Source organism: Pomacea canaliculata, linkage group LG2 (assembly GCF_003073045.1).
Source record: "Pomacea canaliculata isolate SZHN2017 linkage group LG2, ASM307304v1, whole genome shotgun sequence".
Taxonomy (NCBI): domain Eukaryota; kingdom Metazoa; phylum Mollusca; class Gastropoda; order Architaenioglossa; family Ampullariidae; genus Pomacea; species Pomacea canaliculata.
In genome coordinates, this window is record NC_037591.1 from 16,221,648 (window position 1) to 16,235,014 (window position 13,367).

Below are 13,367 nucleotides of genomic sequence, written 5' to 3' on the forward strand. Positions count from 1 at the left end.
ATAGGATTGTCTTGCATTTTTGTTAACAAATTTTAAAAATCTGTCTTCACGGATTCTGCTCCCATTTTGAAGAGATTAAGTCCCACTGTGTATCTATTTAGTCAGAGATGCTATTCGCCATCAAATATTATTCGTACGAGTCCAGCTTGAGTCACACTGTGTGAGGCTGGCTTTACTGATTCTCCACCACTCTATGGCGACTGAAGCCAAAGTACTGACAAGTACACGTGGGTGCCCCTGCGTGCAGTCGGACTATTATGGAAGAAGCTGGAGTCAATTTTTGCCCGACAGACTTTCTTCAAGCCGGCAGCCCCGAGCTCAGACCAAGAAAACTTCGATTTTCTTTTTTTGTGCAGACTTGTGCAGTCTACATTTATGAGCCGTAAACGGGGATGAAGGGCTGCAACTCCTTCCAGCCAGCTCACAGAAAACGTGTCTCAAATGGATCAGACAGCTCTAAAATGCAGTCAGCGAGATACAGGCGAAGGCGTTTTGGCCTTTCTTTTGTCTTTGAATGTTCCCCTGAAAGCTACTGTGAAGCACAGTTGAGCCAACAAATGACGGGGCGTCAATGCACTCGTGCGAGTCACGTCGTCATCAAAGCGGCGCTCGGTCAACGGCAAACGACACGGGATCCTCTGATTACTTGTCTCAAAATCTCATTCCTTCACGTGTATAAAGCCCGACTCAGACTTGATCATTCATTCATCTCTCGACTGGTACCAGCTGACAAGCGGTGATGACGACAACGTCGTCGGGGACTGGAGGTGACAACTGGATAGACGCAGCGGCCGACACTTAGTGGCACCATGTTCTCTCGAGATAAGACGACAGCCGACATATTTAACTTGATATGTCGCCTTGGTGACGGACACGTGAGCTTAAGACCTGGCCTCGCCATTTTTGGTAATATGTTCAACTGAGGAAGATGTGGACCACTCAACTATCGAGGCACACGGTGATTTGCAGGAAATTCAACCTACTTATACCTAGTTTTAACCCCGTGCGACGCACGTGGACGCCAACCCTCCCTCTCCCAATTAATGACTATGTTTCACAAATTATGTACCGACTACAATCGGTCATTTTTTAAAGCACGTAAGAATGTGCAAATTAGTAGATGTTGAAGTGTGTGCCCAGCGGTTAGGAAGACATTTAAAAGAACACGTGGTGGGTGTATCGGCTTAGTTCGAGACCCCTTAGTTCGAAACACGCTCCTTCCTCTGACGACTAGATAATCGATGCAATGACTGTTGTAATTGACTTTCCTCTCAGTCCAAGGGACCCTTGTCGACCGCAAAATCTGACGCGGAAGAGTGCTTAGACTAGCCAAGATCGACAAACCCACGACCTGTCCCACAGCATGTAGTTTGCTAGTCACCGTTGACGAAATACAGGTACTAACGGTAACTAGGGTATCACTTCCACCCTCCCCCGCGCTGTCAGCCTCCTTGTAGTGGCCACATCTCTGACAAAGTTACCGCTAAAGCTGTTTCAAGCCAGGTCGCGGGAGTAAACGTGGATCCTACTTTGCTTCTAAGCGTGTCACAGTTGCTGTTTCCTCGACGAGCACCGTTTTGTAACGCCCACTCAGCGTTTGCTGACGTGTCTCCGACACAATGTTTACAACGAACAAGCCAAATGGCAGGGACTCCGTGAAACACTCCAGCCGAGCAGGAGTGAAGCTGGCAAATGCACAGACGACTGCAGACGCAGCCATTCAAAACAATGTGCTCCCAGCAACATTCCTGTTCTCTGCTGCGCTGTCCGGTTAGGTTATTTTGTAGGAATATTTTCAACACAAAAAAACAGAAAAACAAAACAGAGCAAAACTCAGAAAAAGTACAGCGCCTCTTCTTAACTCGGGATTTAACAGGTGGCTGTGGTAACGGTACAGGCCTTACTTAGTTTTGTGCTCTGATGACTTACATTATTAATCATTACTGCAAGTTTGAATTTTGTTGTTGTGGCTGCTTATTTGTTGTGTTATTATTGGTTATTGGTTGTGTTACTTGTATTTTCATAGTTGTTGGGCTTCTCATGTTCCGATCCAGCACCGAGTAAGGTGATGTGTATGATTTACGTGTGTTTCTACTATTACCGCTATGACGATGACGATAGCAACGACGACTTTAACTACATGTCCTCTTCGTTCTTCTATCTCAGATACTATCACCACGACTACTGCCACTGCTGTTATGGCGTGACAGAAGATGCGCCCATGTCTTCCTCGCCACTCTCGCGATCAGTCCCAATGCAGAACAGAGTGGTCAGAACATCAGTTGTGCACGAGGCTGACACAATACCCAGTCCCATACTCGTGTGGCAGAAGCCAGTTTATGCAGCTGTTGAATGAGTACCTGACACCTTAAAGGGTGTGGGAAAAAAAACAGAAAAAAGATGGACACAAAAGTACTGTCTCCGAAAAAAAAAAGTGGTTTCGAACATCTCAAATTCAACGACAATTACCGTATGTCAGCGCTAGAAAAGTCTATTTTGCCCCGGTATTAAATGGCTAGCAAATTTAAACCGCTTTAGATAAAACCGAAGCAGGAAATTAATCTTAGTAAAATGGAAAGGGCACTGTGACTAAGTCATAAGTACCATCATGGGTATATGTATTTATGAAACGACAGTGAAGATTTCGTCGTCGTCGTCGTTGTTGTTGGACAAGTGTATTTCGCCCTTGAATAGAAGAAATAATAAAAACAAAGAGCTGTAGTAACAAAGTATTGTATTTTCTGTTCCTTCGCCAAAAACAAAAGCAAAAAACTATGACAACGGGGGAAAAAGGGCTGAAACAGATGCTTTAACTCGTCTTACTGCTTCAGTAAATCCCTGGTCACCCGACAGTGCAGTTATCTTACCGAAAGACGACATCCAAATAGCCCGTCAGACGAAGCTTGCTGGACATGCGAAGAGAAAGTAATCCTGTGCGCGAAGAAACTCGTTAACACAGGGCTGAGGTTTGCACTCCGCGGTTTCGCTGAAGTATTTGGCACCTTAAGGCAGGGTAGCGCTCATTTGGCCCAAACCTTCGGGTGAATACTTGCAATGTTTGAACAACATACCCCCACAATAAATGCTTGTAAGTCACATAATAATCACTTTGAACACGACTGCGTCCGACGATATTCCATCTTTAGTCTGGAGGCGAAGATGGGGGAGTAGCGAGAGGAACTCCGAGGTTAGTTAAGTAAAGAATCTTGACAGCAAAATAAGCACGTACCTGTAGCAGCCTAACGCCTCAGTCAAGCCGTCCACGATCTGGAGATGGGGGAGAGAGAAAACAAAGCAATAGCCGTCGCGAGGAGGAAGAGCAAGGTGAGCCGGCGCCTGACGATAAGCCGGCGATGGCGACCGACTGAATGACTGGCTCCTACGTGCGGACTGTTCTGCGAGAAACGAAGACCGCGAAATATTTCAAGGAAGAAGACGACGACGAGGAAAAACCCACCAGCCAGCTCGCTGTCGAACGATTCCCAGGAGTGCGCAGATGACCTTACTTTCGCAGACTTTGTTCTCTTCGCCAGAAATAACCCAAGCACGATGTTTGTTGTTTCGTGTTCTTTACGGGCACAGCCAAGGATATTGATGATTTCTGCCGTAACTCCTTTCCATTCTTTCTTTGTTTTTCCCTTCTTGTAAACTTCTGACAGAATATGAGAAAAGGGAAGACAAACTGCCGAAGAACAATTAGACACAATTCCGTACTCTGATAATTTTTGTAAATTGTAATTTTCTGTTTTAAAGATGGGGTGGAAAAAAAGATGTCACATATATTAAAAATGGGAGGTGAAACTGTGATGTTACTACGCTTCTAATCTGTGTCAAGGTACAAGCAGTAGATACATGTGGCTTTGTAAAGGGCTTTCTGCTAAGACACAGTAAGACAGCAGCAATGTCGCACAGCCAAGCACACTGTGCCATCACCTGATTTAAGCAGGCAATCTCAGTGGTTAATTTATATGGTCGTTTGGATTTGGTCGTACCCGTCTCCGGTTAAGGTCACAAAACAAGGGGCTGCTCCAGTTTCACGGACTGACGTAAATTTTCCTCCTTTTTCCTCTGCCCCTATAAAATGCATGCATGCACATTCCTGGAAAACTAACGTGTAAACAACAACAATGCTGTTATGTGAGTCACTATTTTCTATTTTCCACACTGTGGATTGGTAACGGATAGCAACAGTCAAAAGATAAACTTAAATAAAATAATTAAAATTGCTATGTATAAACTTGGTCACACTTTGATAAAAAAAAAAAAAACGAGAATGTATAGGGACGTGCAACGACATCTCATTAGAAATCTGTCTTCTTAGATTATCTTAAGAATATTGCAGGGTCAAACAAAAGAACCTAATATCTGAAATTGAAAAGACTTGATGGCGTGTCTCTTCCCTCTTGACCCCTAACCTCCACATCCGACCAAGACCTATGATGATCACTACTTACATTCATTTTAAAACTAAGACGAGATAAAAAAAATTAATTTGCAATCTGTCAGGTTTCCAAATGTTCGCATCTAACCCAATCGCATCCTGGGTATGCTATTACAACAAAGCTGCAACTCTGTCAGCAGACAAAAATAAAACCAACTTTTCTCTACAGACGCAAAACCGTCCATTTCTCTCGCTGTCTGGACCCTTGAGCTCCCACATTAGAAATGCCTTTCGCAGCCATGCTTGTCCGAAAATGTAAGACACGCTTACTTAGTAAACAAATTTCATTTCCAAGAACGCTTTCATTTCAAGTTTTTAGCTCACGTGTACATTAAATGATTCTAATAGTCAATGGCTGTTAAGAGTATTTTCCTTCATACACTCCCACCACCACTTCCCCTGTCTGCTAATGTCTTCTTATGCACTGTGCATAGCCTAGACACTTCACCTGTCAAAAACAAACAAAAAAACAAACAAAAATAAAAGCAAATAATGACTGACACGCAATAAAAGGATCGTCATAAAAAGGAAAATAACGTCCGCTCACATGTCTGCTGAGTACTCACCATAAAATTCAGATGAACCTACAATTCATCACAAATACCAATCCACAGATTTTGCTCCGAAGACCGAAGAATGGTGAGAAAGCGAAGACGCGAGGAGAAGGGGGAATGGGTGTTTTACGCCGAGCCAGCAGCTAAGACTACATCATGGCAAAGTAACCAGCTCTGTAAACAGATGCCACGTGCAGAGAAAGAACGGCGTGTCTGAGACGAGATCTGAGCCCAGGACAACCAATCCTCACTGTACTGGTGACAGTCGCCAACAGGAAAATGAGAAGGAAGACCAGTGAGAAATCCTCTATTGATTCTGTGTGGACGAAAGGAAGATTATGCGGCTATTTTCTCTCATCTTCTCCGAACAGTGTGCGATGGTCACACAAAAAAGTTCATGCGACCAACTTCTCGTCTCTTCCTATGGAAATCAATGAATCATCACTAAACGGTCACACAACAGACGGCAACAGCCACGACAGACAAAATACAACCACAAAAATGACAAAACCCCAGCTTGTCAAGATTAACTAAAATAAAGATAGGTTCATAAAAAGTAACAAGTGTTTACAAATCTTATCTGTCACGATGAGCGGCATTTTCATTTCTTTCTCGTCCTTCTCTCTCGTTCTTTCTAATGAACGTCCGAGTTTATATGTATCTGTGCAAAAGCAATTTTAAGGAAATGTTTGAACTTAAATCATAATTATGTTTTGGATGGTTATAAATCACATAAAAATTTGCCAAGGAAAACGGGAACGATTTGGCGTCGGAAGTCTGAAAAGGTAAAATACTTTGTAATAAACCAAACACACCTAATATTTTGCCATTACTTGTGCACCAATCTGTCCCTTCGGCATGTTTTACAGTAGGTACATTCAACTAAGCATTCTCATCTACATGAATGCAGCACACTTTCATGTTGGAAAATAAATACCAGCCTAGCCTTTTCTGGCAAAACACCCTCGACAATCCATGCCCGTCCGTCTAAGTATGTGAAAGTCACTAGCCGAAAATGATGCTCGTCGAGATGACTTCTTATCGCAGTCTGGGTAAGTTCTCGAATGTATAGCATTCCACTGATAGCAGGTGTAACTGGGTCAAGGGTGCAACAACCAGCGCCTTGGTGTATTCACAAGCATCCGAAGAAAGAAGAAGAGATAGCAACAAGCACCGGTGAAGGACTACATCAAAAATCTGTCGACAGAACGCCTCCACTAGGAAAATCGAAAGCAATTTTTCCTTCTTCCGATAGTTTATCGTGTATCCTGCCTGTGAAGGTTATCGGGTCGGTTTGTAAGCTGATGATGGGTTGATTACGAGAGTCAACTGTCTACTGACTGAGATGTGTGGAGGGAAAAGTGTGGGACAAAAGGGCAGTAAAAGGGCACGTGGAGGGGAGGAAAGCCAAGCACAAGGGAGATTAATCCTCCACACACACACATCCACAGCCTCCACAGTCCCACGACCGCCAAGTGACACGGAAATGAGCAGGAAGCAGAGGTGGAAAAAACAAAAAATTCACTCTTCAAAACTCAAGGGGTAAAAACGTGTGACAGAGGTCGTGAGAGAACCGCTGGTTATTTTCAACATGACCTTACCCCTTGACCAGAGCCACAGGTAACGCTGGCATGCACTGTTGCAGACTGTCAAGAGGTAAGCGCACCTGGTATGTGCACCCACAAGTCGCACACACCAATGTCGACAGCTATCTCGGGTATCACCTTTCCGCTCTTCCCGCCCTCTTCAAAAAATTCTCCATCGATCCTGACATTGTTTCCGGTTTCTATTTGACACGGTGGTCGTCAGATGGAAGATAATGAGTCTGTCTCACTCTCCAATGAAATAAAAAAAAATTGGTTTTAATTAAGCAAATGAAAAAAAAATTTTTGACAGATTCCTGAGGTGTACGTCATCTTTTCCTTCCTCGCCTTCTTCCAACCACTTCACCTCCAACCTGACAGTCGGTTTGCAGAGAGAAAATATGTAACGACAGCATCGCTCCAGTCCACAAGATTCAACGACACACATCTAGGTGAGCAAAGCCTTGATGCGTGCGACAGTGTATTATTATCATTGGTAGTAATAATATAAAAATTCTGCTGTCGCAGGCAACAAGGTGTACGGCGCAGAGGACAGCCCTCAGTCTGCGCTGCTGTGTGTCGGTGAGGATCGATAAGCGTTGCGAGGTCTGGTATACTTGATGTGCTGCAGGTGCAGGAAGTCGACACATCAGGTGAGGAGAAATCTCCACACCACAATCTTACGCCTCACTTGACCAGCGCGTTGACGTGGGAAATGGAGACCACGAGACAACCAACAGCTGCTGGCTACTGAAGTTCCCTTTCCTCACTTTGATACACCTCTATGGGCACGCTTACTTTCAGTATTACCATCTCACAGCCCACCTAAAAGTGGTATCAAATAACAAGTTTAGCTACGACTCTCGTGTAGTTTGGAAAATCAGCTCACAACAAATTAGAACAGATAACGGTTTCGCTTAAAAAGCTTCAACTGATACCAACCAGCAAAATATGAAACTATTTCAAAGATAGCAGTGTCCACTTTAAAACGTTTTCGTCAGAGTGGTTGCCAAAAATAAAATTAATAAAAACAACAAAAACAAAAACAGCCTATGTGGTGAAATGTTCCTCTAATTGCCCAAATTACTTTAGATGTATTTGCCCATGCCGTTTATTTCCGGATACATTGAAACCTATTCACGATTTTACTACCCCTATCTTCTGAAAGTCTGCATCGAGCACCGCTTTCAGTTATTACTTAAAAACAAAATCTCTTCCCTTCACTCCACTAGAACTTTGAAGACCGAAACCTTCCTTTATGCGACACACACACACAGACGAGAAAGATGCAAATTATGAAGACTTCTGTCAGATGTGATAATGCACGTCACAAACCATCAAACCACTAACCAGTCAAATGACAGTAACAAGCTGAAACAGCCAAGGCACAGCATCAAGCTCCCCTCCCCAAACACCATCTAACACTCCCCCTTCACTTACCTTGTAATCAGCCCCGTGGCGGCCAGTCAGTGGTCGTGCAACTCGGACTGGCGAACAGGTGGGTTTGTTCGATCCCGGCAACGACGTGTGTGTGCGTGTCCGAGCACCTGCTGTACCGCTACATCCACTGCTCAGGCCTGTTTGACAAGCGAACTGAGGAACTCGGCCACACGCCTACAGCTCGCCACACCGCAGCCCCGCTGAGGTGCCGCAGCCTGAGAGCCGCGACTATAGATATGTGTCTCTATGAGCCTGCGAGTAGTTGCTGTGCAATCGAGCAGGAGAGCGAGCAGAGAGAGCTGTGACGTAGATTCGACTCCCGAGACCCGCAGCCAGTTTGTCGCTACCTTTACTTTACCAATGTGCACCAACACCAACAAGTGTCGAGCGGGTAGAATATCATAAAAGTACATAGAACGATACACCACTACCACTTAGCGATCTACCCCAGTCGTCGTAACCGGGTGCAGTACCGTGATTTCATCATTGATAGATGTTTTCCCTCTTCCCCCTAACCTGTTTCCGACGCACCAGCGATTCTGTGAATCAAGACAGCTAAAAATTAATTAAAACCTCCAGCCATCCATGCACAGTCATCCTCTTCCGACAATTGCTGTATGAAGGGACTAGCTATAATTATAATGTTTACCCTCTCCCACCCTCTTCAATTTGCCGATCTGTAGTCGAGTGGTGCTTGATACCAATGGACACACCAAGAACCAGACCTTACACAAACGTAAGACACTACCGCTGCGAAACACTTGGCGGTCCCCAGTATCAACGGCTGCCCCCCGGAACAACAAGGTTGCAGGAATAGCTTCCCATTATTGGTTCTTGTGAGTCGCACAACCCCTCAATGTATCCATCAACATCTCCCACATTTACACGAATTTATCAACATTTACACGTATGTCAATGACGTGAAATCATTTTTACAAAAGAATATCTCTTATTTCATAGTGATATATTTATTAGTAAGTTTTAATAGGATGAATGATTCAGTCAAGTGTCCGACATGCTAAATGGTCAAGGCATGGTTACAAAATCGCCTTTAGGTGAAAGCACTTTTCACTCCCAAAATCAACAGCTGGTTAAGACCACCAGTAGATTGTGATAAAGTGGAGTTTTAGGATTTTTAAAATAAATTTATCAGTATGCTTGAGAACATTATTCTTATTTATTGAATAGTGTTGAGCATCTGTTTGACCTATTGCATCTAAACACATGAAAGCTTGCTCAAATTAAAACAAACTTTATAAACATTTTTAAAAATATGATGTAAAAGATTATCGATTGCATCTTTCTAGAATGAGAATTCAGTTTTCATGCTTATGTAGAAAACCACATTTACTGAAAAAATAACTCTCTGATAGATGATACATACACTGCGGCTCATGGGATGGATTTGTTCCTTGTTACAGATTTAAAAGACAGCTAGCAAGACATTGATTTAAGTTCAGAATGCTATAACTTTTCAGCCCAGGTCTATAGTTTTACTGTGATATCTGATATGTCTCTAGAAAAAAGTTTGTTTCTAACATCTGAGGAACTATGTTGTGCTACATAGTAGCAATTTGTCATATTTTTCTGTTCATACTACCCACATCCTCATCAGTGATTTTGTTTTATTAAGACTTGACTACTGTAATTTTCTAGCCTGGCTATCCTCTGTATCTTCTCTACAAACTCCAAAACCCCTGTAGCTTGAATCCTACTCCAAGCATACAAATGAGATCATGCAAAAACTCTTCTTCCATTGGCTACCTGTTCAGTATCATACAGAATGTAAACTTGCTGCAGTTTGCTTCAGATTCTTCACAGGCTCTGCTCTTTCCTTCTCTGAGCTAACTCACCACTCACTACATACCCCTTCCCCAAGGAGGCATATCCACACTTCTGCTGCTAACTCATCTATTTTTATCTTATGGTAAATGTTTGCCCATTCTGTATCAAATTGTTGGTACTCCCTCCCTTATGTGATATGCCAGCAGCAGACAATAATCGTTCAAGCATGTCCTTAAAACATACTTTTTCAAGAAACACCTGGAGTTATAGGCCTAAGTTTCAGCCTGGCTACTGTTCTAGTTCATTTGTAGCTTTTACTTTTTTCATTTGTTGTACAGTTTCTTCTGTTCAAATTGTTCATACCTTTGATAAGTTCTCAGAGCTTGACACTGATGTAATAGGGCTATACAAATACACATTATTATTAACTTTAATACAGTTTTATCCAGTTTCATTGTTACGTGACAGTTCAGAATAGTGTAGCATGTTTTATTGGCCCATTTTAGAACCGAGCAACTTATTCTGCTTTAATTGTACAAAAAGCCCCAGTACAATAAACCTAGTAAGAGCAGTGTTGTCACGATAACTGATAATGCACTTACTGCCACATCAACCATATAAGTACAGATCAAAGTTTGAAATACACCTAGAAATAACAGATCTAGACTCATGGTTAGCTAACCCTATGAAGCAAACTTAGACTGGTCCTTTTTTCAAAGCCAATTTCTCTCTGTGTAAAACTATATTATTGTCTTTATAAAAAAATTATAAACTTACGGATTGTCTATAAAAAAGTGTTTCTATCTTTAACTTTATTATTCTTCTGTTCCCTCTGCATTCTTCTACCTTGCACAAATACTTGCAGTGATATTTTTACTTTATTCTTATGCGTGATCTTTATTCTTAACATAGGCATCATGATTTGGTGTGCATGAGGCAGACCAGTTCACCGTGCATCTGAAGAGATGTCTATTCAAATGGCAAAGATTTAGAGTAAGAGAGAATCCATACTTATGGGTCATGGGGTTAATCATAAACCATACAGTTAGCCAATGAAAAACTCTGACAGCACTGCCAGCTCATGTCAGCAGTATTTTAAAAGGACATATCATTCAACATCACATAGACATTTCTGGGGAAGTCATTCCTTGCAACTCTAGGGGACCTAAGACATGGAAGAACAGGCTGAATACAATGATGATTAACAATAATATTCAATAGATTTGCATCTTCCAACAGATTTCTATGAGCGAAGCAAACTTCTTACATGTGTACCGACACACACACACAAAGCTCGAGGCTCCATCAATGGCAAAATATCAGGTGTGGCTTTCATTCGCCGAGTATTATACCCTTCTGTGCACAAGTAAAACCTCAGAACTACTACATTTTTCCTTTACAAATGTTTGTTTCTATATGTACGAGTTTTTAAAAAATCCCTCTCTTAGTCTACAAGACCGCCACTACACCTTGTCAAGACGCGATGTCCGTCGACTGTTGTTCGAGGGTCAAGTACCAGACGACAATTTTACCTACTGTCATTACACACCTGTGGCGTCTCAACACATCAAAACTTTACACATGAAGCTTAAAACTACAAACAAATTAATAAACTAGCAGTGAGGATAGCAATGTTATAGATGTGTATTTTATCTTTCTCACCTTCAACATCAAAATCCCATAGAAGAAGTTCAAAAACTTGTTCAACTTGTGTCGCGCCGATCAATCGAGTTGACCGGAAAATGTCGCTTGAATGAAAAGTAATCCAAAGTGCTATCTCACAAATTAGTGATCGCTTGTTTCAAGCAATCGAAGTTCTCTTCTCTGCACGTGGAAAATAATAATAAATGTAGATGGGTGGGTTCCAATCGGTGACACCAGTGACATGTGCGCAAGAATGTGTAGCTGGCGACCTTCGCAGCACAGCGACTGCTTGCGCCTGCCGCGCGTCGCCGTGACACATCACAGTGCATCCGCGGTAGCTCTAGTGTAGCTTTCCATTCATGCCTGTTTCATGACGGAGGTATATCGTAAACGTGCAACGCAAAGAAGTTAAGGTTTAATTAACTTTAAAAAAATTCACACAAAACTGCGCAATAGACATACTATCGCATCCTTGATCCAGGGCAAACATCATATAAATAGGGGATCATTCTTTCAAGAGCGTCGATCGTGACAAATTAATTTATTTTCATGCGCAGCATCATTGTCTATAAAGGCAGGAACCTTTGTTTTAACAAATAACTTCATACAGTGCGTGACTGAAAGGCTTAAGATCACACATGAATATGAAACTACAGACCTGTACATGCCTGGTAAGTATACATGCACGGTTCCTTCCCGATGGGGATATATTTTGACAGTTAACGACCTGACCGTGAGATTTCAAATCTGGGTCCTTTATAAGAGTCACATCATAAACCATTGGACATAAAGAGAGAGAGAGAGAAGTAGTGTTTGCAACAGGAGAAGATGCCGGTGTGCGAGCGACATCTGATCGTGCATTGTTAAACCTATGGGGTGCCCTCTCTTTTTATACTATTCACTTCATCTATATATAGGTCCTATGAATTCTTATTGTTGATAAAATATCAATATTACCATTAATTATTTTAAATGAATGGGTAGAGAGCTTGGTGATTTCCCAAATCTGACAGTGAATTTTTTTTCCCCCCGTTTAGATATGTATATATACACACAAGCATCACCCGCAGTTATTAATGTACAGATGTGTGTAATTTATATTTGGTCTCGGATCTTTCATCAGGTGTAGCTTTGACGTGTTTGACCTTTTCTGTGCATATATATAGTGATTTTTTTTTTTTTTTTGGAAGAACGAACTGGGGCTTATAAATTAAGGGGGTTTATTTAACGAAGCAGATAGAATTATCAGACAGAAATCGATCATTCCCCGGTCATATTAATATAAAACCCGCTCTAACAGAACTTTACCCGTGTTTGATGATTTTTGTAGGCGTGTATGTTGAGACAGAAAGGATGCAGGTTTAGGTTTTTCCCTTATATTTTGGGGAAATAGCATTATGCACTGTGCTAAAACAATATACGCTTTCTGTCTGGATGCTCTCGTGCTAACCACAGCATAGGAACTATAGTAAAGCTGACAAATGATTTTGTCAATTCCATTTTTTAAGCGGTTTTGTTTTTGTTTTTTTTTGTTTGTTTTTTTTTTTGTTTGTTTGTGTGTTTGTTTATTTTTTACTTTTATTGTCTGAATAATTATCACGGGCTCTGTCTGGAGGCGCCAATCGAGGTTGTATGCAAGTCACTGGACAAGCGACAACTGGCAGAATTCAAAGAGAGCTTAGGCACAGCAGCTTTCAAACGACAGATATACACGACGATGTCATTTGTTTCGAAGTGAGGGGAATGATAAAAGCCCCTCTCTTCCGCGTGTTAAAAAGGTCCGTCCATTGACACTGACCACCGATTAATAACAGTAATAAAAGGAAATTTATAGAGTGCATTCCTTACGTGACAGAATGCTCGATGCGCTTTACAAAAGAAAAGTTAAGATAAAACAAAACTCATAACATTCATTCGCAC

At 42.0% G+C, this 13,367-nt stretch overlaps 1 long non-coding RNA gene across 3 annotated transcripts in view; it reads right to left on the reverse strand.

The window, feature by feature from the left end:
- The window catches only part of LOC112556398, an 86,088-nt gene extending 72,721 nt beyond the window's left edge, over positions 1 to 13,367 (reverse strand). Inside the window, exon 1 of one of the 3 annotated variants that reach the window (XR_003097714.1) lies at positions 11,466 to 13,367. This is a non-coding gene — a long non-coding RNA (uncharacterized LOC112556398). Of the gene's footprint in view, positions 1 to 5,007; positions 5,519 to 8,018; positions 8,964 to 11,465 lie in introns of those variants that run through there. The other 2 variants (XR_003097715.1, XR_003097717.1) reach the window with 2 other exon arrangements.